This window comes from Rhynchophorus ferrugineus, unplaced genomic scaffold (assembly GCF_030347505.1).
Source record: "Rhynchophorus ferrugineus isolate W39M unplaced genomic scaffold, kcgeb_rfMv2 rfM9, whole genome shotgun sequence".
Classification (NCBI taxonomy): domain Eukaryota; kingdom Metazoa; phylum Arthropoda; class Insecta; order Coleoptera; family Curculionidae; genus Rhynchophorus; species Rhynchophorus ferrugineus.
In genome coordinates this window covers 42,477,919-42,504,606 of record NW_027472588.1, presented here as the reverse complement: position 1 = coordinate 42,504,606, position 26,688 = coordinate 42,477,919, and the positions used below count along the sequence as shown (strand labels likewise).

General features: G+C 33.9%; 1 protein-coding gene and 1 long non-coding RNA gene across 4 annotated transcripts in view; one reads left to right on the top strand and one right to left on the bottom strand.

Annotated features, from left to right (window-relative positions):
- The window catches only part of LOC143203046 (protein vein), a 144,547-nt gene that overhangs the window by 24,483 nt on the left and 93,376 nt on the right, over positions 1-26,688 (top strand). The window lies entirely within an intron of this gene.
- On the bottom strand, positions 14,456-14,885 carry LOC143203048 (uncharacterized). Its single transcript, XR_013007274.1, has 3 exons — positions 14,748-14,885; positions 14,659-14,682; positions 14,456-14,595 (listed from the first exon to the last, which is right to left on the bottom strand). It is a non-coding gene; the product is annotated as an uncharacterized LOC143203048 (long non-coding RNA).

Genomic DNA, 26,688 nt, shown 5'->3' with positions numbered 1-26,688 from the left:
AACAACAAAAGAAACACTTCTTGAAACCTTTGCTGATGACACAGTTATTATGGCAAAAGATATATCTCTGCCTAGGGCAATAGAAAAAGTGCAAGTGGCAGTCAACAAAATCTACAAATGGACAAAAGATTGGAAAATTCAACTTAATAGCTCCAAATCTGTCCACGTTAATTTTACATTAAGGCGAAATAACAAAAACTTAATTATATCACTCAATGGATGCCCGATTCCTCAAGCAGAATCAGCAAAATACCTTGGAATCCATCATGACGGTAGATTAAATTAAAAGCATCACGTTAGACAAAAAGCAAAACACATTAGAACCAAAATAAAACAACTATACTGGTTAGTCGGAAGATACTCTCAACTTGATCTAAAATCAAAGAGGTTGATCTATAATACAATTATAAAGCCAATTTCGACTTATGGGGTGCAAATATGGGGTTGCACTAAAAATTCAAATCAGTTAGTCATACAGCGCTGTCAAAACAAGATTCTTCGATTGATTACCAATGCCTATCGCTATGTAACCAATGAAGAACTGCACGATGACCTGGAAATCAAATGGATTTGCGAAGTTGTGCAGGATTTCGCCTTGAAACACGAAAGAAGATTACTAAATCATTCTAACGTGGAAGCAATAGAACTGCTGGACAGCGCACAGGATGTCAGGAGATTGAAACGAACAAAACCATACGAACTTGTGTGAACATTTAGTGTGTATTATTAGTGTAAACTATAGCTATAAGTTAATAATTAATGTATGTATTTTCTCGCACTCGTCTTGCTTGCTAATTAATCCAAGCACATAGGAAAAGTAGTAATAAATTAATTGTAATAATAATAATAATTAAGATTGTACTAAGCGTATCTAATAAAGATGTTATAAAAAAAAATATTGTTCTTATAGTCCTGATAAAAGATTTTAAACATAAACTTAATTAGCACTTGATAGATGTCACTCCCTCCACTTGACTGATGTACTCCACATATGTTAGTTTAAAAATATAGGGTATATTTTCTTTCTGCAAAATTCAAGGTCTTAGTGATTAGTTTTGGATCTTATGTTCTATCTGCATCTAGTTAATACCAACAATTATTTAGTAAGTTTTCCTTCATATTATTCTTATATCTAGATAAAAGATTTCAGACCTAAACTTAATGAGCATTTGATGATGTGCCCTCTACACTTGACTGGGGTACTCATAGCTTAAAAATATAAGGCCTATGTTCTCCCTGGGAAATACAAGGTTTTAGTGATTAATCTCGCATCGTATCCTCCATCAGACGGTTTCATTAAAGATTTTGTATTGCTAAATGTGACTTCCTGCGGAACTTTATGTAATAATTAAATTGTCACTATTTTACTTTCATTAGAGAGCATATTTTCCATTTTACATTGATTCTTGTTTCCTTTCTTGCTCTATTTCCCTATCAAATCATTTTGATATCACTGTATTTCGCCTTAGTTTCATATGTTACTACCGGTGTTGATTTTTATTGATAAAATTATATTTAATCACTTCATTCTCCTCAAGGCTTACGTATAATTCTGAAAACATATTCTACATTCTATAATGTCTCATATTAATTATATACACACGTTTAGTTATTTCCACTCTGACCACCTGTCTTGGTAATTATCAACTTTGGATCATAATCACATATCCTTTAACATTCTGTGAATCACTTCCGACCTATACGTCCATTCTAATCTTTGTAACTGTATTATTCAGTCATCTTATCTACTGTATATATTTTTTACTCTTTTAACCCTTTTTTATTAACGTCTTGCCAAAGTGTTGTCTAGATACACACATTGAAATAAAAAATCTTCGTTAATATTATATGTTTTTAAAAGTATTGTCTGGAAGTTTCATTAAACCTCTTTGTGTATTATCTTCATACCATTTAAATCCTATTGAACCTAGCGGTATATGAAGGGATGAATTACATTCCTCAACGAGCTGTATATCCGTAAGTTTTCTATGGATACTTTCCAGTTTCACCTCAGGTAATTGTAATATATTATGTTTATATCGAAAAAGCTGTTTGTGTGCTCTTTGAATTTCATAAATTTCATATCGAATACAACTAACATGAAGTGGATCTTAAATCCATTTAGTATTTCACGCAACAAAAATACTATTTTAATAAATAAATATTTAATTCAAATCTTACGCAAATTTTGATTCACCCAATATTAGGATAATAGGAGGACCATTGAATTTTATGAAAACATCACAAAAAGCAACAAAATCGGTTAAATAATATTAAAATTCGGTTATAACTATAACATCCTTTCTTATAATATGTTAAAACACTTAGCAAATCGTAAAACTAAAACAAATAAACACGGAAATCTGGCTTCATCACTTTATTATGCGTCATTGAAATTAGAATAGCTAATATTATGCAATATTAAAAAATTCCTAATCAGATGTTATTAAAAAATTACCGATAACCATTTAAAGGACTGTTCTATTTTTTCTCTACAGGTAAATTTAATTATTACAATTATTATTATAACCAAAAAAAACGAAGAATAATGAGTTTATGAAAAATTAATTTCGATTTTGTCCATGTTGTGTAATGAGAAACTAATAAAATAATAAGTAAAAAGAATATAATTTATTTTAACATAATAGTACTTCTAATGCATATATTATCGAAGGACTTAAACTACGGTTAATTATGTAGCCACAAAGAGTTTTTAGTGTAAATCTGTTTTACTATATTTACATCTTTAGGCGTTTTCGCTGTTATCATTCTTCCTTGGTAGTTTTCAGCATTGGGATAGAAGCCCAAATAAGGAAAGTTTCATTCAGTCGCTGCCACTGTCACTATCAGAATCACTGTTTAGGTCTATTACTAAATTTCTATTCTATTAAACACTTGTTCATGATTACATAATCTGTCACTTTCTTCTTCTGTGGTCTGATGAAGTTCATCCAGTCCGAAGGTGTTATTTTAGACTTTGCTTCTTGCTGCTTTCCATAAGTCCAAAGAGTTTAAGTATTTTTCTTGAGGCCTGTTTCTAAAAAAAGTAAATTACATAACACACAAACATTTGAAAATAAAAATTGAAAATTCTCTGGCCTGACACGTAGATGGTTCTAGTAGAATTAAATCTATATATTTTTTAGTTAGCCCTAACCCTCAAAAGATGCGTGTATAAACGGCGGGTATTTGACGGCTGTCGGATCATTAATTTGTAAATTATAACGTTTTGAGTGAAGCAACTTTTGTTATTGTGAAAATAATGGATTAAAAGGAATTTCGTGTCTTAGGCTATGTCACTGGCAAGTTATGGCGTTGGGATGCGCATGGAATAATTTTCACTGACCACCTTAAAAAAGGAAGGACCATCAACAGCGACTATTACATAGTGTTATTGGACCGTTTGAAGGACGAAATCGCCGAAAAATGGCCGCATTTGAAAGAAAAGAAAGTTCTGCTTCACCAAGATAATGCACCGTGTCACAAGTCAGTGAGTACGATGGCAAAAATCCATGAGTTGGGCTTCGAATTGCTTCCTCATCCATCGTATTCTCCAGATCTGGTCCGCAGCCACTATATCCTGTTTTCAGATCTCAAAAGAATGCTCGCTGGGAAGAAATGTCCGTCGAATGTAGAGGTGATCGCCGAAACTGAGGGCTATTCTGAAGCAAAGGACAAATCGTACTACAAAAAACGTTTCGAAAAGTTGGAAGGTCGCTATAATCAGTGTATCACACTTGAAGGGAATTATGTTGAATAAAAAATATAATTTTTCCAAAAAAATGTGTTTCACTATGGTAGGCCGGGGACTTTTAATTGACCAGTTATTCTTGGGTTCAATGAGAATTTTCCCCGATTTAACAGTCCTCTGAAATAATTGTACTATCAAAAAAACTACTAACTTCATACATTTTATATATTTTATTCCGAATAGATCCGCCATGAAGGTGATCTTGATTGGTCACCCTCCTCGCATGTGAACGGTTTCTCTTTGATGAATCTAATATTCTCCCAGAGATTTTTAATCGAAAAATTAGAACGAAGTGATTTTCACAAACCACTTTTGAAGTCAGTTAGTTTTACACCATCGAGAGTTTTAATAAACACTTTTATTGCAGTTTATCACTCATACTCACGAATTTGTATAGTCTCTAAGGGATTATTCTACACTTTCCTACACTAATTTCTATAATAAAAATCCACATTATTTGCCAAATCATCCGAATTTTAAACTGACGTGTTATATACACAATGTATTATCGAGCGCGTACTAAATACTCAATCAACGTTGATTTATAAAATAATAATATTTGATTAACTTAAAATAGAAGACAAATAATACAAATATTAGAAGTATGATTTAATTTTTAATATATCTTAAATATAATTTTAAGTTCGAAGAATAAATCCGTGAAATAGTTAATGTATTTTATGCGATTTCTACTTTTTTTTCAATCAGATAACAGGTCAAGTCCCCGGCCTACCGTAGTAAAACACATTTTTTGACAAACTTATTTTTTTATTCAACATAATTCCCTTCAAGGGTGATACACTGATTATAGCGACCCTCCAACTTTTCGATACCAATTTTTGTAGTACGATTTGTCGTTTGCGTCAAAATAGGCCTGAGTTTCAACGAGCTTTCTTTTGACATCTGAGAACAGGGAATAGTCGAAGCGTCTCCAGTCGCCAGATCTGGAGAATACGATGGATCAGAAAGCAATTCATGGATTTGTGCCATCGTTTTTACTGACTTGTGACACGGTGCATTGGCTTGGTGAAGCAGCACTTTCTTTTTTTCAAATGCGGCCGTTTTTCGGTGATTTCGTCCTTCCAACGGTCCAATAACTCTATGTAATAGTCGCTGTTGATGGTCCTTCCTTTCTTGAGATAGTCAATGAAAATTATTCCATGCGCATCCCAAAATATAGACGCCATAAACTTGCCAACCGACTGTTGCGTTTTCTCAAGGTTTCGAGCGGGTTCATCGTGTGCAATCCACTGGGATGACTGTCGAGTGGACTTGAAATGATGGATTGGAGTGAAATTATGCAACCATGTTTCATCCATTGTCGAATATCGACGCAAAAACTCGAGTTTATTACGTTTGATCATCTTCAACACTGCTCCGAATCATCAACTCATCGTTTTTAGTCAAAAGTGAGCTCGCGCGGAACCCACTTTGCATAGAGCTTTCTCATACCCATATATTCGTGAATGATATCATGTACACGTTCAGTTGATATCTTTAGAATATCGGCTATTTCATTCAATTTCAATTTACGGTCCTTCAATATAATTTTGTGGGCTTTTTTAATGTTTTCGTTGGTATCAACCTCTTTTGGGCATCCACTTCATTCACCGTTTTCTGTGCTCATTTCACCACGTCTAAATTTAGCGTACCAATCCTTGATGGTTGATTTTCCTGGGGCAGTGTCCGGATACTCGATGTCGAGCCAAGTTTTTGCTTCAACTGTATTTTTTCCCTTCAAAAATCAATATTTTATCAACACGCGAAATTCCTTTTTATCCATTTTTTTACAGTAACAAAATGCTATAATTCACAAACTAATGATCTGACAGTCAAATTTATACACGCATCTTTTGAGGGTTAGGGCTAACTGAAAAACATATCAATTTAATTCTAGTAGCGCAATCTATGTGTCAGGCAGGGGACTTTTCAATTGACCTGTAACGTAGAAATCAGAGATAATCGATGATTTTTGTGTACAGCAGATAAACGTAAATTAGACCATAAATGTAATGGCCATCATCATAATTGGCAAAAATAATTTGGTAACATCATAAAATTAACAACGCAATAACAACAATATTTTGTCTGTTAGTCAATAAGGTCTATTGCAACTAAATTATGATGAAAACTCCACACTCACACATCCGTAAAAATGGGTTAATATATTTAAAATATATGCCGCGTGGCAAGTCGGATTTGATCCAGGATAAAAAGATTAAGCAAATGAGGGGTTTTAATTGTTTATTAATCTATCGGCCAAGTTTGGCTTGCGCTACACAGCAGAAACAATGGATATACCGTTGCAACTTGCAGCTAGAAAAGGAAATTGATGTTAAGGTCGTCGCATATGTCAGTATATATCGCAGAAAACAATAATATGTGCTTATAAACATGTACAGTTTCGTAAAGTTAGTTAACATAAAATATGTTTAAGAAAACAGAGAATTATCAACCAAAAAGTTCATTAACTGTCAAAAGATTGTACATTCATGGAAACGGATAATCTGCCATCAATGATGATAAAGAAATACGATGTGTAAACACAAAATTTTCAATATAATAGTAATTTGTTTAATAAAAAAAGAAATATCATCAATTGATGTACAGTAGACTGACTGTAGAACTAATAGTAGTAATATACAATATTCCTATAGTAGAAAAACAAATAATAGAAAACAATCAATAAACCTTGGAAGAGGAATTTTTTATAAATTCCTAGTGACTTGTAGGAGCTATGGTTTACATAACTTTTCGTTATTTAACAGATATAGAGTATGTTCAATAGGAAACTACACATTTCTAATGTTATAAGTATAGTAAATGTGATTGTAAAAAAACTATTTAATTGTCAAATCTTCAGCGAATTTTACTGTATGTTACGCAACATAAAATGCAACTTCTTTATTTCTGTGTGAAAAATAAGGATAATAATATTTAAATATTATCCGAATAATAACAATTCTACTAAACCTACGAAATATTGCTTTAAATGCATTTTTTTGTCTCTTATGTCACCTTGGAGATAACATATAATACCATTTCAAATACAGTATAATTACGAAAATGTTTATTATAATATTTTCCGCACTAAATATTTGTATAATATATGTTGTAATTAAAAATATCTATGGCCATGTTATTAAAAACTGGGGAATTACCTTGCTGTTTATTCAGACAATGAGACAAAAAATATCTGGCGTCTTTTACTCATGTTATAAATACTCAGGTATGTAAAAATTTACAAAAGATTTTCGTTTGGCTCTATTGATAATTGACAGTTCAAGGTTTCTAAGGATGGTTCATCGTTGGGCCATATTTCAAAAATCGATGTGGAGGCGAGAAAAGAATAAATCAGAACCTGGAATGAAAAAACAAGATAGAAGTAGTTGAGGTGTTTTGATATTGGTTTTGGTAATTACCTTCCGGTAATTGCAACAGGTTTCCCTAGTTTAAATGATATAATTTGATACATATAGTCTATTCAAAGTTTTTTTGTACATACGTCGTCAAGATGTTTTATGTATTGCTTACCGCGATTTGTAAATTCATTTTAGAATCAGACAATATTTTCCATCTCATATTATATCGTTAAAAAATGACACAATGCTCAAAAAATATTTCTTTAGATAAATGAAACCTTTTGAAAAAATTGATGCAACTTTAACATGCATATTTTTAAAATACAATGGAATTAGGCACTATTAAAATGTTGATTGACTTTGCGATAGAACTATTCTGGTAATGTACTCATATTTACCTTTACATTTTTAACAATGATATGAACATATTTTGGGTGTTAAAGGAGTGAAAAAAAAAACAATACATGTTTATATAACACATGGGGCAAAACTCCCGCTACAATTTTGATTTTCAACGTCTTGATTTGAAAACAATTTCTCATTATTTTGCTTTCTGTAGACCTGGTTACACCTCTTGAAACAAATATGTATTATAACGAACTGATTTTGATTCAAATTTGATCATTAAAACGTAAAGAATTCTGAAAACCCGGTTCTTTGTTTCTGCCCTGAGAAAGTGACGTCCAAAATAAAACCACACGCACCATAGAAGCGAAATGAACCGATCAAATGCTTACGCGGCTCTTAGCGTGGCGATCAAGACAAGTAACAAGTTCAAAGTAGTGACATCTAGATATTGGACGTCGCGAAACATTTCTCCAAAATTGCCTGTAAAGTAAAATCTCTATTTTCTCTGTGAATATAATTACGCATTTTATCTAGACATCTTAATAGTCAGTTTTTTATAAAATGGAATAAGTTTAATCAAAAAATAATAAAATTGTAATCAAAAACGACGTTAACTATCATCTCTGATACAGAGACAGAAGAGAAATAAACACGATGGGCGTCAGAGCATGCGCAAATCGACGATCCCGATAAGGGTAAACCGACGAAATAACGTGGATGATTTTTAACGTGTGTGTGTGCGCTTATACAACGACGTTCTTCGAGCGACCAATTCTAGCCGCTGCGGTGGCAGACTGTTTGGTATTGCGACTGTAATGTGTTGCTATTTTCGGTTGTCTGGAAGAGTTGCCAAGAGAACGATAACGTCGCCGCCTTCTCCACAGTCTCTCGTCACATTCGTGTTCCCCCGTCGAAATTTGGAACTCGATATCGGATCGGTCACCTTTTATTTCTACCTCATTTGCCACCAATCGTGAAGATTCTATTTGCATTCACCTGAAACATTTTTATAATTAGAAATCAACATTTCTAAATGAATTATTTTTATTTTCAATTATTCTCTATTAGATTAGTATATAACTTATGAAATGTGAAGGGTTTAAAACAAGAAAAACATTATTTTACTTCAAAACCTATTTTATTTCACGAAACCAAAGTTATCAAAGTTGATATTAACCCAAGAAAATCGCCAGACTATGAATTAATAACAGGACAATTGCTGCAAAAACTACCAAGAAAGGTAATTATAAAACTCGCCATCAAAATACAACATTTCGATTAAAATAACAGGTCAATTGAACAGTCCCCGGGCCTATCATAGTAAAACACATTTTTTTGGCAAAATTAGTTTTTTTTGTTCAACATAGCTCCTTCAAGGGTGACACACTGATTATAGTGCCCACCAACTTTTCGATACCATTTTTTTACTGACTTGTGACACGGTGCATTGTCTTGGTGAAGCAGCACTATCTTTTTCTCCAATGCGGCCGTTCTTCGGCGATTTCGTCCTTCAAACGGTCCAATAACGCTATGTAATAGTCACTGTTGATGGTCCTTCCTTTTTCAAGGTAGTCAATGAAAATTATTCCATGCGCATCCCAGAATACAGACACCATAAACTTGTCAGCCGACTGTTGCACTCGATTGAATGTCGATTGGACTTCGGAGTGAAATGATGGGGCCATGTTTCATTCATTGTCACATATCGGCGCAAAAACTCGGGTTTGTTACGCTTGATCATCTTCAAACACTGCTCCGAATCATCAACTCGTCGTTGTTTATGGTCAAAAGTGAGATCCCGCGGCACACACTTTGCACAGAGCATTCTCGTATTTGTGAATGATATGATATACACGTTCAGTTGATATCTTGTCTTGTAAAAGAAACTGACGTCAGTCTGAAGAGGATCCCATTAGTATAACGCTGAGTCTCCTTTTCAAGCTCGTTCTTTAACAATTCAAGATCGGGAATGAGATAATTCAATCCCAACTAATACAATATATCCAGCTGATATGGAACAGGTCGAATATCCGAAGGAACATTTTCTTTTTTATAGTTTTTTTTAGAGTTAAAATATTTGTTATTTATCTTATCTTGAATTGGATTATGTATATGCACGCGTACGATATATGTTAGGTATTTTACCGAGCAATGAAGTACAATAACGAGCATAGCAACGTTAATCACAAAATACACATATTTTATTTGTTAAGTAATTTTAAGATTACAAAATTTTCGGTAAGACAATTTAAATATCAACGTTATTATATTCACAAAGAACGTAAAAATGTTTAAGATGTGTGTTATCTTACTTTAACTAGACAAATATACGATTACAATTTGTGTATTCCCCATTTTCGGAGGCTATCACAAAAAATCGATCGAATTTAAGTATGGTCAATACGGCTGGTGATGACAACCAAACCGAACATAAAGATTGGCATGGTTAGAACACACCTACCAGCTTGGTCTGTTCAGCACTAGATGTTTTTTTCTTGCGGGTGTTCTTCGGTTCTTCAGTTAATATAACCATCGTAATATATCTAATAATGTTTAGGGAACATGTTCAGCTTTCAAAGCTGACCAAGGTGAGTGTATACATTCGAAATCATAATAACACACTGCCTCTCTCGCCTTCTTTCTCCTTCGAGCTTATTGCATTTTCATTTTTATATTTAAACATTAAATAATTAGTAATAATTAAAGAGTTATCAGTTTTTAAATGCGTTTTCTCTACGTTCCGACTTCAATAAGATACATTGTTAATTATTAGATCAAAACGGGACCATTTGTCTGACCACTGTTAGAAATAAATCAAATTACAATAAATTAACAGATGGAAGAATCCGTTTAATGCTAATAGACTAAGTAATAAATATAACGGAGAGTGATATATTGCAAGTTCCAGTCTGAAGGAATATATTAAGTTGTTTATATCTCGGATAGTGACAAATTAACCAAAGGATAATTTAACAATCTGCTACTGGGATAGTTAATTTATCGGTTTAACGATAACGTAATTAAATAACTCATCGGAGTTTATGATATGTTAGGTACATTTGTAACTAGGGGTGTTGGGCACCAAAAAAATATCGATATTTCGATTTACCGATATTTAAAAGAATATCGATATATCGTTTTTGATATTCTTAAAAATATATCGATATGTCGGAGGAAAAAATATCAATATTTTTTTTGCAATAAGTATAAAAAATATTTTTAAGAAATAAAAATAAATAAAATAAATTTTTAAGAAAAAATAAAAATACTGAAATATTAGCCTAAAATTATATATTTTTTCTAAATCTCTTAAAGAATAGTGATATTTTTAATAAATCTTTGAAATTAAAAGTACCAATTTAAGAGATTTATTAAAAATTCTTTTTAAGTTACTCTGAAAAAGAAAACGGCTGAAAAAATATCGATATATCGGCCAAACATATATCGATATTTTTTTTCAAAGATTTTTTTAAATTTTTAACTCAGTTTGAATGGAAAGGTGACCGTAGGTCATCGAATGATGTGTGAAGCTTGTGTCAAACGAGCTCCATCGACTGCAACACTTTTTCTCTTGCTGGACTTCTGGAAAACCAAACAAAGTTGAGAACGACTATTAGCTGAAATAGTTATTTTATCGGCTTGACGATAACGTAATTAAATATAATGAAATTTAAAAAATATCGATATATCATAGGAAAAAAATATCGATAATTTTTTGCAATAAGTACAAAAAAATCTTGATATTTTACAAAAAAATATATCGATATTTTTAAGAAAAAATAAAAATACTGAAATATTAGCCTAAAGATATATTTTTTTCTAAATCTCTAAAAGAGTAATGATATTTTTTATAAATATTTAAAATTAAGTACCAATTTAAGAGGTTTATTGAAATTTATATTTAATTTACTCTGAAAAAATATCGAAAAATATCGGCTAAAAAATATCGATATATAGTCCAAAGATATCGATGTTTTTTTCAGAAAATATCGATATATTGACATATCGATAAAAAAATGTACCAATATTTTTAAGAGAAAATAAAAATAGTGAAATATTAGCCTAAAAATATATTTTTTTTCTAAATCTCTTAAAGAGATTATTGAAAATATCGATATATCGATATATTTTCTGCATCTCTATTTATAACCAGCTTAATTTTGAAGCCTCAGTGACAGGCTACAATTTTCAGTGTCATTTCGTCAAAATGTCATCAAAAATTTTATTCAGTGCGTTAAAAATGTTTTTTTAACTCAGTTTGGATAGAAATCAGGCTGAAGGTCATCGAATGCCGAGTGAAGCTTATGTCAAACAAGCTCCATCGAGTTCAACATATGAATACTGGTTTCGAGGTTTTGATAGTGGTGATTTTGACAAGCACAGAGTATTCTGGAAAGCCAAAAAAAAATTGAGAACGACTGTTAGAACGCATTACTCGATGATATACAGGCAAATACACAACAAAATTATTCTCCAACTACATGTTGCAAAACCAGTGAAAATATGCTTGGAAGTATTAACATAGGAAGTGCTGTCTCACCAGCTATATTCTCCAGACCTTGCTCCTTCTGATTACTACTAATTAATAGGCCTATAGTTAATTTTGCGCAAACCAGAAAAATAAATCTATCCGAGTATTTTATTCCAAAATTATTACTATACCCTATACACGATTTTTTAACGAATCAAATAATCTACGAACAAATTTAGGATTTTCAGTTCATTTGCCCTTTAAATTTCGATCGCGCATCCTGACGAAACGTTTGGCCCAGCCATTCGAGCAGAAACGGTTCCCTATTATTGTCTCCGTCTGATGAACATTAATAGCAGCGACAGTTTCCTTATAACCGAATAATTGATTCGTTTTGGCTACATCCGCTCTATTTTCGAGGTTAATATATCGATATACGAATTTCGAACGCAGACCACATGGTTTAATTCAATGAGAATATACGTTGTTTTTTTTTATAGTTATAACACAACTAGAATTAATTGACTGTTGTTTCTTTTTTGTCATTCACACTCGGCCTGCGGACAAACGAAGAGCAATTCGCACGGTTTGTCATTTCAAACTATCATTTATTGTCCAAGGATTATAACAAAAGACATATGCTTGTCTAACGACTATAGAAAAAGCACCAGTGGCAGTCAACAAGATCCACAAGTGGGCTAGAGATAGGAAATTATAGCTTAATTGCGGGAAATTGATCCAGAAATCTATTTTACCATTTGAGAGATATCCTATTCCTCAAGCAGAATCAGTGAAATATCTCGGCATCCATCTCGATGATAGATTAAAGTGGAAACATCGTGTTGGACAAAAAGTAGAGTGGACTCAAAAACAAAGAACTGTACTAAAAGCAAAGTTCATTGATTAATTACCAATCTACCACTCTATCGCTGCGTAATCAATTGCTTGACAAGGAAATGAGAGGTGGAAATGAAACTGAGTCTAATGAAAGTAAAATACATTACTTGGATATATAATTATTCAGTGCAAATATAACAAAATAACCATACATTATAAACTACGTTGGCTTTAATTAACTTGGAGTTTAAGTCCTTCGATAATATGTTCATTGGAAGTACAATAATATTAAAATAAATGATGCTTGATAACTTTATTTTTGTTTCATTATTTGATTTACGTTACTGACTCTATATATACGAGTTGTAAAGAAAAGAAATATATCGATCGAAAATATATATCTTCAATATAAAAAACTAAGCTTAAAAAAATTGAACACCCTAGAGTGAATTAAAAAAAGAGTAAACAAAAACCAAACCGATAACAATACATATCCAGATCGGTAAATTAAAATATAAGTGGGCCTTGAAAGGACGAATAAATCATAACGCGTTTAGTTTCAGCCGACTAGATAATACATCAAGCTCCCGAAGAGCGATTTCGTCGTCATCCGGGGCTTGTGAGTGGTCCGACGTCTGTTTAACACCACGCGGCACGTGTGATTTCTTCCCCGCGGGCTATTTTTACTTAATAGGGTGCTAAGTAGTTCGAGAGGGGGAGGTCGGTTTTGACTCGTGTGAGATAAGCGTATCTGGTTACTTAAGATGTTAAGTATATTCACTTTTTTTAAATTTTAAACACAAGAAAAACAAGGATCTAGTTCTGGACAATCCCATCACGCGACCAGTAGTTTGAATATCTGTTGAAGAGGCAAGTTAACATGTTTTAGTATATTTTACGTCCCCTATCATATAAAAAATGCAATATGAAGAACCTTTTATAAAGTTCTCTCATTTTAAATTAATTTTGTAAGTAAAAAAGAGAAAATAAAACAATACGTAATTGTTTATTAATATATAAACACTACAATAACAAATCAAATTTATAGTTTTTGTAAATTATTCGTATACTTGAAGAATATTACTTATATTCTAGAACTTACAATTTCATCTAAAATCTCACTTGCAACTGAAGTTCAAAATTAATTAAGTTTACAGTCTATTATTTTAAGCTTATGTCTAAGTTATCTAACCATTCATTAGCATATTTAATTTAAAAGGAAAAAGAGAAAATAGAATAACATGTAAGGTCACAAATATGATTAGTTTATCAAAATATAAAAACACAAACATCCATTTATATTTAAAATTGATCAGTAATATATCGAATCCCTTCGATATGCAAAAACAGCATGGATACCCTCATATATCATTCAACAAAAAGCAATAACTGCAATTCAAATCCATATGCATTAGTCTTTCATAGTCAATAATTAGTCTTTTTATAGTCAATTAGTCTTTTTAAATCGCCACTGCTTATATTTAGCTCAGGTTTTACACTATATAATATCCATTGGAATTTTAGCAGCTAGTTTGGCTGCAATCATATTTTTATCTGATTTTAATAACTCTCGCCTCTCACCGTTTGATACATTCTTATGAATTCCTGATTCTTTATGCTCAAATTTGTAAAGTAGTAATACTGTTGCTAAGGTCGGATACGCCAACCTTAAAAATCTTCAATCAAGCCAAACTTCAATGCCTCTCATTCAATTTTAATGTTGTGGAATAACTCTATATAATCAACAAGCTGCGATTTTGATAATGTATCTAGGAAACATCTAGTCCAACTTATCTGTACTTTTACTTTCACAGGGCCAACTATGCCTAAAATATAATGAATTTGGATCAAATTTATAAGATTAAAATGAAAATTAAATACATACGCACCTGATGAAATATCCGCATACGTATCTTCAAATTAAAAGCGTTATAATAATGTAATATATAATAGTATAATAGTATACATTTCTGCTTACCACTTATATTCATAATATGAACAGTACGGGAACAATATTCTTAACCTTACAAAAAAGAGAACCAAATCCAAAACAACAACATTGGATTCTACCTCTTAGTTAGGCTAGTAAATAGCAACGTCGCAAAAGCAGAAGGAAAATACTGATTACGCAGCGATTTCAAACTTATCAAGAGGCTGAACGCCAAAACCACATTTGACAAGCAGGCGAATTTTATAGGTTACATGTTCGGACGCATCAGAGTGCATTTCTAATCTTTTGCATCTCTTTTTAGCTAGCATAAAATAAAAAGGAAAAACTAGATCAAATTTTAAAACTAACTTACGATCTACAATAGGTAATACATTCGATAGACTATATAGAAGCTCTTACGCTATGTTTCAGGCGCGTTATAGGACGGCATCATTGAGTAAGCGTCACCAGAGTTAACATGACCTTAAAAAACCTATTCGGAAAACCCAAAATTACTTTAACCTAAACTTTTACATATTATTTAATTACAAACTAATTCATTTCGTTCCTTTAACAACGCGCCAAATTATAAACGGAAAAAGTGATAAATTATCATTTTACTTTTGGGTTATTTTTACGGGGCAAACTTTAGACGTTTTTTTTCGTAATCAATACGAGGCTTATTTAAAAATAACCGACCAGTTTATGATAGATATTTTAACAATTGCGAAATGACTTTGTTAGATGAAATGATTTATGCAAGACCGCAGATATTATTATTGTTTATGTTTGTTTGAAGCTATTGGTTTCGAGTACGAACGGTGAAATTTACGACTAGGTTGGTTTGACGAAATATATTCGGTTTTGATTGTTTTTTTTCTCCATTTGATCTGTCGCTGTCTTGTTGGTTTTCTTTTATGTGTTTAGGTAGCGGAAGATGATAAATATTTTCACTGGAATAAAATTTTTAGTGATTGTAATATATTATATAATAAATGTGTTTAACTGATAAATATTTTTTTTTAATAAAATCGCAATTAACATTTTGTATTTACAGTTTATTTTGGTCTAAAAGGTAAACTAATATGTTATATAGCCCTTTCAATGAAATAGTGAACTCACGTCATCTAAATCTATGGCATCAAAAGGTTATAATTTTGTCGCATTATTTTTGAGTTTTAGTTAATTTTGAGTTTGACATATTATTAAATTATAATCTAAATAAAATAATGAATCGAAATGTTATCAAATATGATTTACTGTAATAGTATAGTACATCTAATATATAGTCCATTCAAAGTTTATTTGTGTATTCGTCATCGAAATTTGTGACGTCAAAACGTCGCAATGTTGCCGCATCAACTCTGAGTTTTACTTCAGTCTGGCTTTGACAAAATTCTCATCTAAATGAAATAGTTGAACAAAAATTTTATAAAATATAATTTATTATAACATTATAGTACATCTAAAAGCTACAGTTAATTATAGAGCCACAATTTCAAGTTTCAGGAATTTTGCATACGTCTGACAACTGGACGACTTTGACAAGCTCATTCGTTTACGTGTTCGGACTACTTTTTAACCAGAATAAAATGAGAAGGAAAATATTGTCTGATTCTAAAACGATTTTAGAAATGGCGGCAGGCAATAACTAGCGGAGAATAGCACCATATAAGATCTGTCATTAGCGGGTATAATGACGTCAGACCGATTGCTACGTTGCCGATATGTTAAATTAGTATTTACATATAGGTAAAAACGTATACAGCACGTTTATTTATATATACATATAAGAGTTGGTATAGTTGGAGATTTATTTGCCGCCAGCTGCATATTGAATTTTTGCCGTTCATCTTTAATCCGTTAACCTAATTCACCAACATACTAAATTTTTTTTTTATTAGATTTTGCAAATACAAAAATATCGCAATATAAAATAAAATATAGTTTTACATAGTAGTAAGATTTGTATTAAAGGTTTGAGTCTCGTTTTCTCCATTTTTCCGCTTTCTAACATATAAACTTTTAGGGCGCTTCGATTTTACTTAGATTATTTACCATATTTCACGGTAATGAAATAGGTTTTGTGTAACCAACAGCAAAAAGAACATAAATTAATAAATTGAACTAAAATATATTAAAAAGAACGACAAATCACTACATAGTATAAAACAAAGTCGCCTTTTCTGTCCCTATATCCCTATGTGCGCTTAAATCTTTAAAACTACGCAACGGATTTTGATGCGGTTTTTTTCAATAGATAGAGTGATTCAAGAGGAAGGTTTATATGTATAATACATGCATAATATACTAAGGCAACATTGCTAATTTTAGACTTTTCTAACGTGATGTCGTAAATTAACCTATATTTTTAGGCTTGTTTGGCAATTAGCAAAAACGCTGTCTAACCCTACGAGTTAGATCAAATTAATGCACTACAGTATTGTGCACCATAAAAAGGTCTACAAAAAAGTCCGCGATGGTATATGTTTATCTTTTAGGGATAACCCACATTAACCATTTTTATTGTTTACTTTTTACGTGAGAAAATGGCTTATTTACGAAGCTATTTTAAGCAATACGGCATTAATCCTTATCGAATTAAGTACCTTAAATACAGTGTGCAATTAATATAGATCAATATGGTTCCTTACAGCATGTAAATTAAACAAATATTTTCGGAGATATTACAAATTTAAAATTTGCGTTTAAAAATGTGTAATGTAATAAAAATTGTATGAATTTAGATATTCCAAAGATAGCAGGAAATCTTCATAGTAAGTATAGGGGAAGAGGAATTGTTTTACTCCAAATTTAATGCGTGCAGGCCAAGGGCAGTAATGAATGAACCAAAAATACTGGATCGATTTTAATCATGTTTTCATTGAGTGACATAGGCATATATATTTTATGCCCGTGCAAAGTCGGAGCGGGCCGCTATGTTTTATATACAACGTTCATATTTTTTCTGTGGTGTATTTAATTTAGTATCAGCATTGCACCCGTGCGAAGCCGGGGCGGGTCGTTAGTTAAGTTATAATTTAATTACCAAAATTTTGCTTTTGCAATTATACATGCGCACTCTTTCCCATTAAGAACACAAAGCAAAATGTACAGTATATTCACAAAATGTTACCACAATTACCCCCATCTACGAAACTTCCTGCCCTACTGGTATTTAATATAATAGTTAGGAGAGGACAATTGGCAACGCCGCACGGCTCGGGCAGTGCATTAAAAATCTTGATGACGCATATACAAATAAACTTTGAATAGACTATATATAGCCTGTTATTTTTTACGTTTTAAATTGTTACATTTTTAAACGGTCTTTAGCCCCAGCAATATTCCATCCCAGTGTGTTATTATTGGCGAGCTAAACTCTTAGACAACGCGGTTACCCGCTGGCTTGATTGAGTTATTGTTTCCTTAACCAGATCCGATATTTTAAGAACATAATCGAAAAAAATTGTTGTATTTATTGAGAAGTTGTAGAAGTTCGAGAAAATGCATCCACGAACGTCCTCCTTTAATCTATTCCGAACTAATTAGTCGAATAATCGTTTTCGCCGTCAAAAATAACATCTAAAAATAATTGTGAAATAACGCGAAGTAAAATAATTTCCATATGGCCGAGTCGGGATGGGGAACCGAACTCCCGAGACGACTATCAGTCGCACGACAAGAAAGTAGGTAATTCAGCTGCTTCCAGTCAATCGCCACCTCCACACATCTATTCCAAATTCTGCCATAATTATAATGGTATCGTCCGCAACGTGGCTTAGTCGTACGTCTACGCATACGTACGAGACGTTGAAGAAATGTCGCGTCGCGTCTTCGAACATCCAGTTCTCTGTTAAAATTCAGTTTACCTGTTTTATCCAAAAGTATATGGTCCATATTATTTTTAACGTTCCATCTGAGAGATCGTTAAAAAATGTACAATTAAAAGGTTTTAAATTTACATTATTTTAAAGATGTTTGTCAAAATAAAATTTATAACAGGTCAATTGAAAAGGACCCGGCCTACCATAGTAAAACACGTTTTTTTGACAAAATTAGTTTTTTTTTATTCAACATAATTCCCTTCAAGGGTGATACACTGATTATAGCGACCCTCCAACTTTTCGATACCATTTTTGTAGCACGATTTGTCCTTTGTTTCAAAGTAGGCCTCAGTTTCGTCGATCGCCTTTTGATTCGACGAAAATTTCTTCCCAGCGTTCTTCTGAGCATTCTTTTGAGATCTGAGAACCAGAAATAGTCGGTGTGGGTCAGATCTGGAGAATGCGGTGGATGAGGAAGCAATTCGAAGCCCAATTCATGGATTTTTGAGTACCTACCGACTGTTACGTTTTCGCACGCTTTGGAGCGAGTCATCGTGTGCACTCGAAATGATGGAACCATGTTTCATCCACTGTTGCATATCGACGCAAAAACTCCGGTTTATTACGCTTGAGCATCTTGAAACACTGCTCCGAATCATCAACTCGTCTTTGTTTTTCATCAAAAGTGATCTCGCGCTGCACCCACTTTGCACAGAGCTTTCTCATATCCAAATATTCGTAAATGATATGATGTAGACGTTCAGTTCATATCTTTAGAGTGTCTGCTATTTCATTCAATTTCAATTTACGGCCATTCAAAATCATTTTGTGGATTTTTTAAATGTTTTCGTCGGTAACAACCTCTTTTGTATGTCTACTGTGTTCACCGTTTTCGGTGCTCATTTCATCACGTCTAAACTTAGCATACCAACCCTTGATGGTTAATTTTCCAGGGGCAATGTCTGGAAACACGGCATCAAGGCAAGTTTTTTGCTTCAACTGTATTTTTTCCTTTCAAAAGCAATATTTTATCAACACGCTAAACTCCTTTTTATCAATTTTTTCACAATAACAAAAGTTGCTTCACTCAAAATGCTATAATTCACAAACTAATGATCCGACAGCTGTCAAATTTATACACGCATTTTATGAGGGTTAGGGCTAACTAAAAAATATATCGATTTGATTCTAGTAGCGCCATCTATGTGTTTGACCGGGGACTTAAAGTAGAAGAACAAATAAACTATGAACAACCAAATTATTGCCCTTACAAAACAGATAGCTCACTAGGGTCCAATCCAAAAAGGCCATTGTAGTTCGCTGGATATGTACTCTTTCTTCGCAATGTTACATAACCATTTTACATAAACACTCTATATAAACCTTTATTTATCCTCTATTTACATGATCATATAATAAACTGTAATGAAAAAAAAACTAAAACAGAAACAAACACTTTTATGGTGGCACTATTTTACATAACTATTTATAAAAATCAATCCAATTTATTCTGCTTAGCTAAAATGAAAGTATGAAAAGTATAGGCAAGACTAACCATAAAATTGTACGCAACTTAAATAGCATTTAATTTATTTTTATTTATAGTTATACTGACACTAACCTAAAATATATTTTTAATTCTACACATTTACAAGCATAAACTGGAGCACATATATTCTTGTACAATGACGTGCTAGATATAAACGGTAGACGGGAGTAATAATATTTATTTTCTAACTGATAAATTATAGAAACAACCGATTCGAAGATGTAGAACATCGCTATTTGACATTATGAGTCGTGGATATATAATGGATATCTTTAAAAAAAATAGTAAGGGATTTGATTTTCTGTGTTTTATCGATTACTAGCGACCCGCCCCGGCTTCGCACGGGTGCAATGCTTATACTAAATTAAATACACTACAGAAAAATATGAACGTTGTATATAAAAACATAGCGGCCCGCTCCGACTTTGCACGGGCATAAAATATATATGCCTATGTCACTCAATGAAAACATGATTAAAATCGATCCAGTATTTTTGGTTCATTCATTACTGCCCTTGGCCTGCACGCATTCAATTTGGAGTAAAACAATTCCTCTTCCCCTATACTTACTATGAAGATTTCCTGCTATCTTTGGAATATCTAAATTCATACAATTTTTATTACATTACACATTTTTAAACGCAAATTTTAAATTTGTAATATCTCCGAAAATATTTGTTTAATTTACATGCTGTAAGGAACCATATTGATCTATATTAATTGCACACTGTATTTAAGGTACTTAATTCGATAAGGATTAATGACGTATTGCTTAAAATAGCTTCGTAAATAAGCCATTTTCTCACGTAAAAAGTAAACAATAAAAATGGTTAATGTGGGTTATCCCTAAAAGATAAACATATACCATCGCAGACTTTTTTATAGACCTTTTTATGGTGCACAATACTGTAGTGCATTAATTTGATCTATCTAACTCGTAGGGTAAGGCAGCGTTTTTGCTAATTGCTAAATAAGCCTAAAAAAATAGGTTAATTTACGACATCACGTTAGAAACCTCTAAAATTAGCAATGTTGCCTTAGTATATTATGCATGTATTATACATATAAACCTTCCTCTTGAATCACTCTATCTATTGAAAAAAACCGCATCAAAATCCGTTGCGTAGTTTTAAATATTTAAGCGCACATAGGGATATAGGGACAGAAAAGGCGACTTTGTTTTATACTATGTAGTGATTTTATTTATTATCTTATTCGGCTAATCAACGTTCTCGATGACATCTGCACTGTGTTCAAAATATTTTCATATATTCATTTATGATGTTTATATTAGTAGCTTCGGTTTATTATTGCTTAGTTTTATGACTGCCCGTTTTCATTTTATTACTTACCCACTGTATTTCGTTAATATTATAACCTAATCAACGTGTTATTTTATAGAAAACTCTTTTTTCAGCTATCCGAAATATTTCGAGACTAGAGTTGCAAATGAGTTTTGTAGCGATGGACATATATTAGGTCCATAAATTAATATTGACACAGGGTTTTACCGTGTTTTAAATCCAATCGGGTACATTTGTAACCAATTTCATGTTTTTTTTAAATTAATCTCCTAGAACATCAGCAATCTGCCCCTGGGCAATAAGTATTATTATATGATTTCAGTTATATAATATAACCATCCCGACATGTAGAAAATCACTTCAAGTAAGTGATATTCCGTTCAACTTATCTAAATCTCATTCTAGATACTATTCTAACTTATTTTAACGTCTATCCTAACTTAGTCTAAAAACTATTCTAGCTTGTTCTAGAGATTATTGAATATCACCCTGTGTGTCTATTAATTTGTTCGTTTGGTAGTTTGCGTTTGAGTATACGCACTTCACTGTCATCGCGCACATTTAACTGTTTGGCGAGTGCACTGGGATACACATTCTTTCAGAGTACTTCGCACTAACACTCCGCATCGCACTCGTTATGGGTTCTATGGGGATATCGCGCTGAATCAGTTTGTTGGACACGTAATATGGGGCATCGACGATAACTCACAATACTTTATTCTAGAACCTCTCAAATAGGCCTAAGTATTGACTTATACAGCAAAACCTTGTTATCTAATGATAATTTGGATTTACGCCCTATCAGCCGATACATTTGGTTTAGTTTAACACCAAGCTGTTTGCCTTCTGTGGCTATATGTTTTTCCATGTCAAACGTCGATCGAAATGCATTCCCAGATATTTAAAGTTGTCTGCTTGCGGAAGTTCATGATTATTCAATTTTACCGAGAGACATGTTCTTCTACAAAAGGTGAATGACACGTGGATAGATTTTCTCTCATTTGCTTTGATACGCCACGTTTCCAACCACAATTCGACTTTGTTAAAATGAAGTTGGAGGTTTCTTGTGGAAATCATCAACATGTTGTCGAGCATTGTCAAACTAAAAAATAATATTGTCGTGTATTTGCTCCTATTCCGGCGGTTTTTCGCTAAGTGATCAGCTAAAATACATCAATTGTAGTCGATAGCGATCCCCATTGATGGTTTTATGAAGTTTTAGTAGCTCATAATTTTCAACTCACTCAAAAAGTGAAGCTTCAACATGAAGTTCCTCTTATCGTCCTATAAGCCTGTTACCTGTGATTTCTAAACTATTTGAAAAACCATACATTAAGAGTATCAAAATAATCCCAAAGGAGAGAAATATTATTCTAGACCATCAATTTGGCTTCCGTAATAAACACGGAACAATAGAACAAATACATAGATTAGTCAACCAAAATTAACAAAAACTTAAACGATAAAAAATATTGCTCCGCTGGATTTCTCGATATTTGTCAGGCCTTCGACGAGGCGTGGTAACACACTGGACTGCATGTTAAATTGAAATAGCTTTTGCTCCATACGCACTTTCAACTACTGAAATCATACATCACAGACAGACATTTTATTGTCAAACAGGGGACGAATATACTGACCTACGCCCAATATATTCGGGTGTTCTGTAGGGCAGTGTTCTTGGCCCATTGTTATATCTATTGTATACAGCTGACCCATCGAGCTCAAGAAACACTACTGTTACAACATATGCTGACGATACAGCGGTTTTATCAGCACACGAGGAACCAATCCAATTAACCTAAATGGTGTGTATATAGTAGAATATAAATAACGTGTAGTAGATATGTTAAATGAGGCTTTTGTTTATTTTTATTTAGTTATTACAACGATTATTATGTACATATATTATTTTAAAACGTTTTTTTGTGTGTGTGTGAAAAATCTAAGTTTGATTATTTTAAATAACTATTTCCAGCGCATCTGAACCGTATGCGGCCCCGGTCCGTATTCTAATGGCGCAAAGTCAGAGGAGAATTTAAATTTAGATCCTCTATAAACACGAATGTTGCCAAGTGAAAATGAATTTTACCTGTGTACGAGAGTCGATACATGTCCCAAATTTCCTCGGTTTCATCAGATTATACGTACGGTGTCGTTTACTTCGAGGGATTTGCACACTAAACTATGGCCATGTTGAAAATAAACCACGGGCAGTGTAGCGGGAGTAGCGTAAATTGCCTCAATTACTTTAGGAATCGTTCTAAAGGAGACGGCGTTTAGAAATTCGATCTTAACGGCTTCATTTCAGTTTCGTTTATTGGAATTTTTAAATCCTACGTCGCCTATATATACCACAGTAACTTAGCTAAACCACAATTATTTTAATTTACATTTTTACCTTAGATACGCATAATATAATCCTGTTCTCTTGAACTTGATTCAATATACAAGCAAGCTGAATGTGAAATAAACACACCAGTATATAATAGGTTAATTGAAAAGTCCCCGGCCTGACACATTGATGGCGCTACTAGAATTAAATCCATATGTTTTTTAGTTAGCCCTAACTGTCGGATCATTAGCTTGTGAATTATAGCATTTTGAGTGAAGCAACTCTTGTTATTGAGAAAAAAATTGATAGAAAGGAATTTCGCGTGTTGAAAAAGTATTGCTTTTTGAAGGGAAGAAATACAGTTGAAGCAAAAACTTGGCTTGATGCCGAGTTTCCGGACACTGTCCCAGGAAAATCAACCATCAAGGATTGGTATGCTAAGTTTAGACGTGGTGAAATGAGCACCGAAGAAGGTGAACGCAGTGGACGCCCAACAGAGGTTGCTACAGACGAGAACGTTTAAAAGATTCACAAAATTATTTTGAATGACCGTAAATTGAAATTGAATGAAATAGCAGACACTCTAAATATCAACTGAACGTGTACATCATATCATTTACGTATATTCGGGTATGAGAAAGCTCTGTGCAAAGTGGGTGCCTCGCGAGCTCACTTTAGACCAAAAACAACGACGAGCTGATGATTCGGAGCAGTGTTTGAAGATGATCAAGGGTAATAAACCCGAGTTTTTGCGTCGATATGTGATAATGGATGGAACATTGGCTCCATCATTTCACTTCAAAGTCCAATCTACAGTCATCCGAGTAGACTGTACAGGATGAACCCGCTCCAAAACGGTGGAAAACGCAGCAATCGGCTGGCAAGGTTATGGCGTCTGTATTTTGGGATGCGCATGGAATAATTTTCATTGACTACCTTGACAAAGGAAGGACCATCAACTGCGACAATTATATGGACATGTTATTCGACCGTTTGAACGCCGCATTTGAAGAAAAAAAAAGTGCTGCTTCACCAAGACAATGCACCGTGTCACAAGTCAGTGAAAACGATGGAAAAAATCCGCGAATTGGGCTTCGAATTGCTTTGTAGGAATGTTCGTCGGGTCGGTCAATCGGTCGAAATGTGTGACTGCCGCTGCGATTATTTGTCAGAACACTCACTACTATTTTTGGAAGGAATTTGCACGGGAACTAAAAACACTGGTTGAATCAAAGTTGTTTATTTTAACTTGATAATATGATAATTTTAATTGATACATGTGGTCGATGGGATAATTGACAGGATATTAGGTTAAGGTGAAGGAAGTACGGTAGCGCTGTGGAAGTGGTACTGTTACAGGGGGACGGTAATAAGAAAGAGAGCGAGACGTCGTCGTGATGGTCTTTTATACCCTGGAACTTGCATGGTACCAATCCACTGGCGTTGCCAACCTTTGTAGTTGTTGATGGTGAATTGGTGGTGGCCTAAAGGGTCGTGGCGGTCGCCACATAACTCCCCTCCTAGTGGAACAGCCGTGGAACGTACCTATATGTGGTGCAAGTTCCGGAATGCACCCGCAATCACGCAAACAAACGCCCGGGGACTGCTGATAACATGGGGATCCCAACCTGAGCGAGGAGTTTTACGGGATCAGCTGCCATCGGAGCTGTAGCAGGACGTCGTTCGTCTTGAGGCGTTTAGCTTTGTTTGAAGGTACCTGTAAATGTGTTACGTGTCCCGTTTCGTGATGCGAGGGTGCTCATGTGTTGCTGGTATACATGATGGGCTTCTGTGGTTTTCGTCCATCAGGCTAGTCTCGTGGGATGTCATCGACCACGTGATGTTGATGGGTTCCGTTCCTCGTGCTATCCTTCCATGCACGTGTCAAGCACCTGTCGAGTGGCTTATGTTGAGTTGATTTACCTGTTAGGCACTTTGATCACGTCGGGGTCACCAATTGTAGGAATGTTCGTCGGGTCGGTCAATCGGTCGAAATGTGTGACTGCCGCTGCGATTATTTGTCAGAACACTCACTACTATTTTTGGAAGGAATTTGCACGGGAACTAAAAACACTGGTTGAATCAAAGTTGTTTATTTTAACTTGATAATATGATAATTTTAATTGATACATGTGGTCGATGGGATAATTGACAGGATATTAGGTTAAGGTGAAGGAAGTACGGTAGCGCTGTGGAAGTGGTACTGTTACAGGGGGACGGTAATAAGAAAGAGAGCGAGACGTCGTCGTGATGGTCTTTTATACCCTGGAACTTGCATGGTACCAATCCACTGGCGTTGCCAACCTTTGTAGTTGTTGATGGTGAATTGGTGGTGGCCTAAAGGGTCGTGGCGGTCGCCACATAACTCCCCTCCTAGTGGAACAGCCGTGGAACGTACCTATATGTGGTGCAAGTTCCGGAATGCACCCGCAATCACGCAAACAAACGCCCGGGGACTGCTGATAACATGGGGATCCCAACCTGAGCGAGGAGTTTTACGGGATCAGCTGCCATCGGAGCTGTAGCAGGACGTCGTTCGTCTTGAGGCGTTTAGCTTTGTTTGAAGGTACCTGTAAATGTGTTACGTGTCCCGTTTCGTGATGCGAGGGTGCTCATGTGTTGCTGGTATACATGATGGGCTTCTGTGGTTTTCGTCCATCAGGCTAGTCTCGTGGGATGTCATCGACCACGTGATGTTGATGGGTTCCGTTCCTCGTGCTATCCTTCCATGCACGTGTCAAGCACCTGTCGAGTGGCTTATGTTGAGTTGATTTACCTGTTAGGCACTTTGATCACGTCGGGGTCACCAATTGTAGGAATGTTCGTCGGGTCGGTCAATCGGTCGAAATGTGTGACTGCCGCTGCGATTATTTGTCAGAACACTCACTACTATTTTTGGAAGGAATTTGCACGGGAACTAAAAACACTGGTTGAATCAAAGTTGTTTATTTTAACTTGATAATATGATAATTTT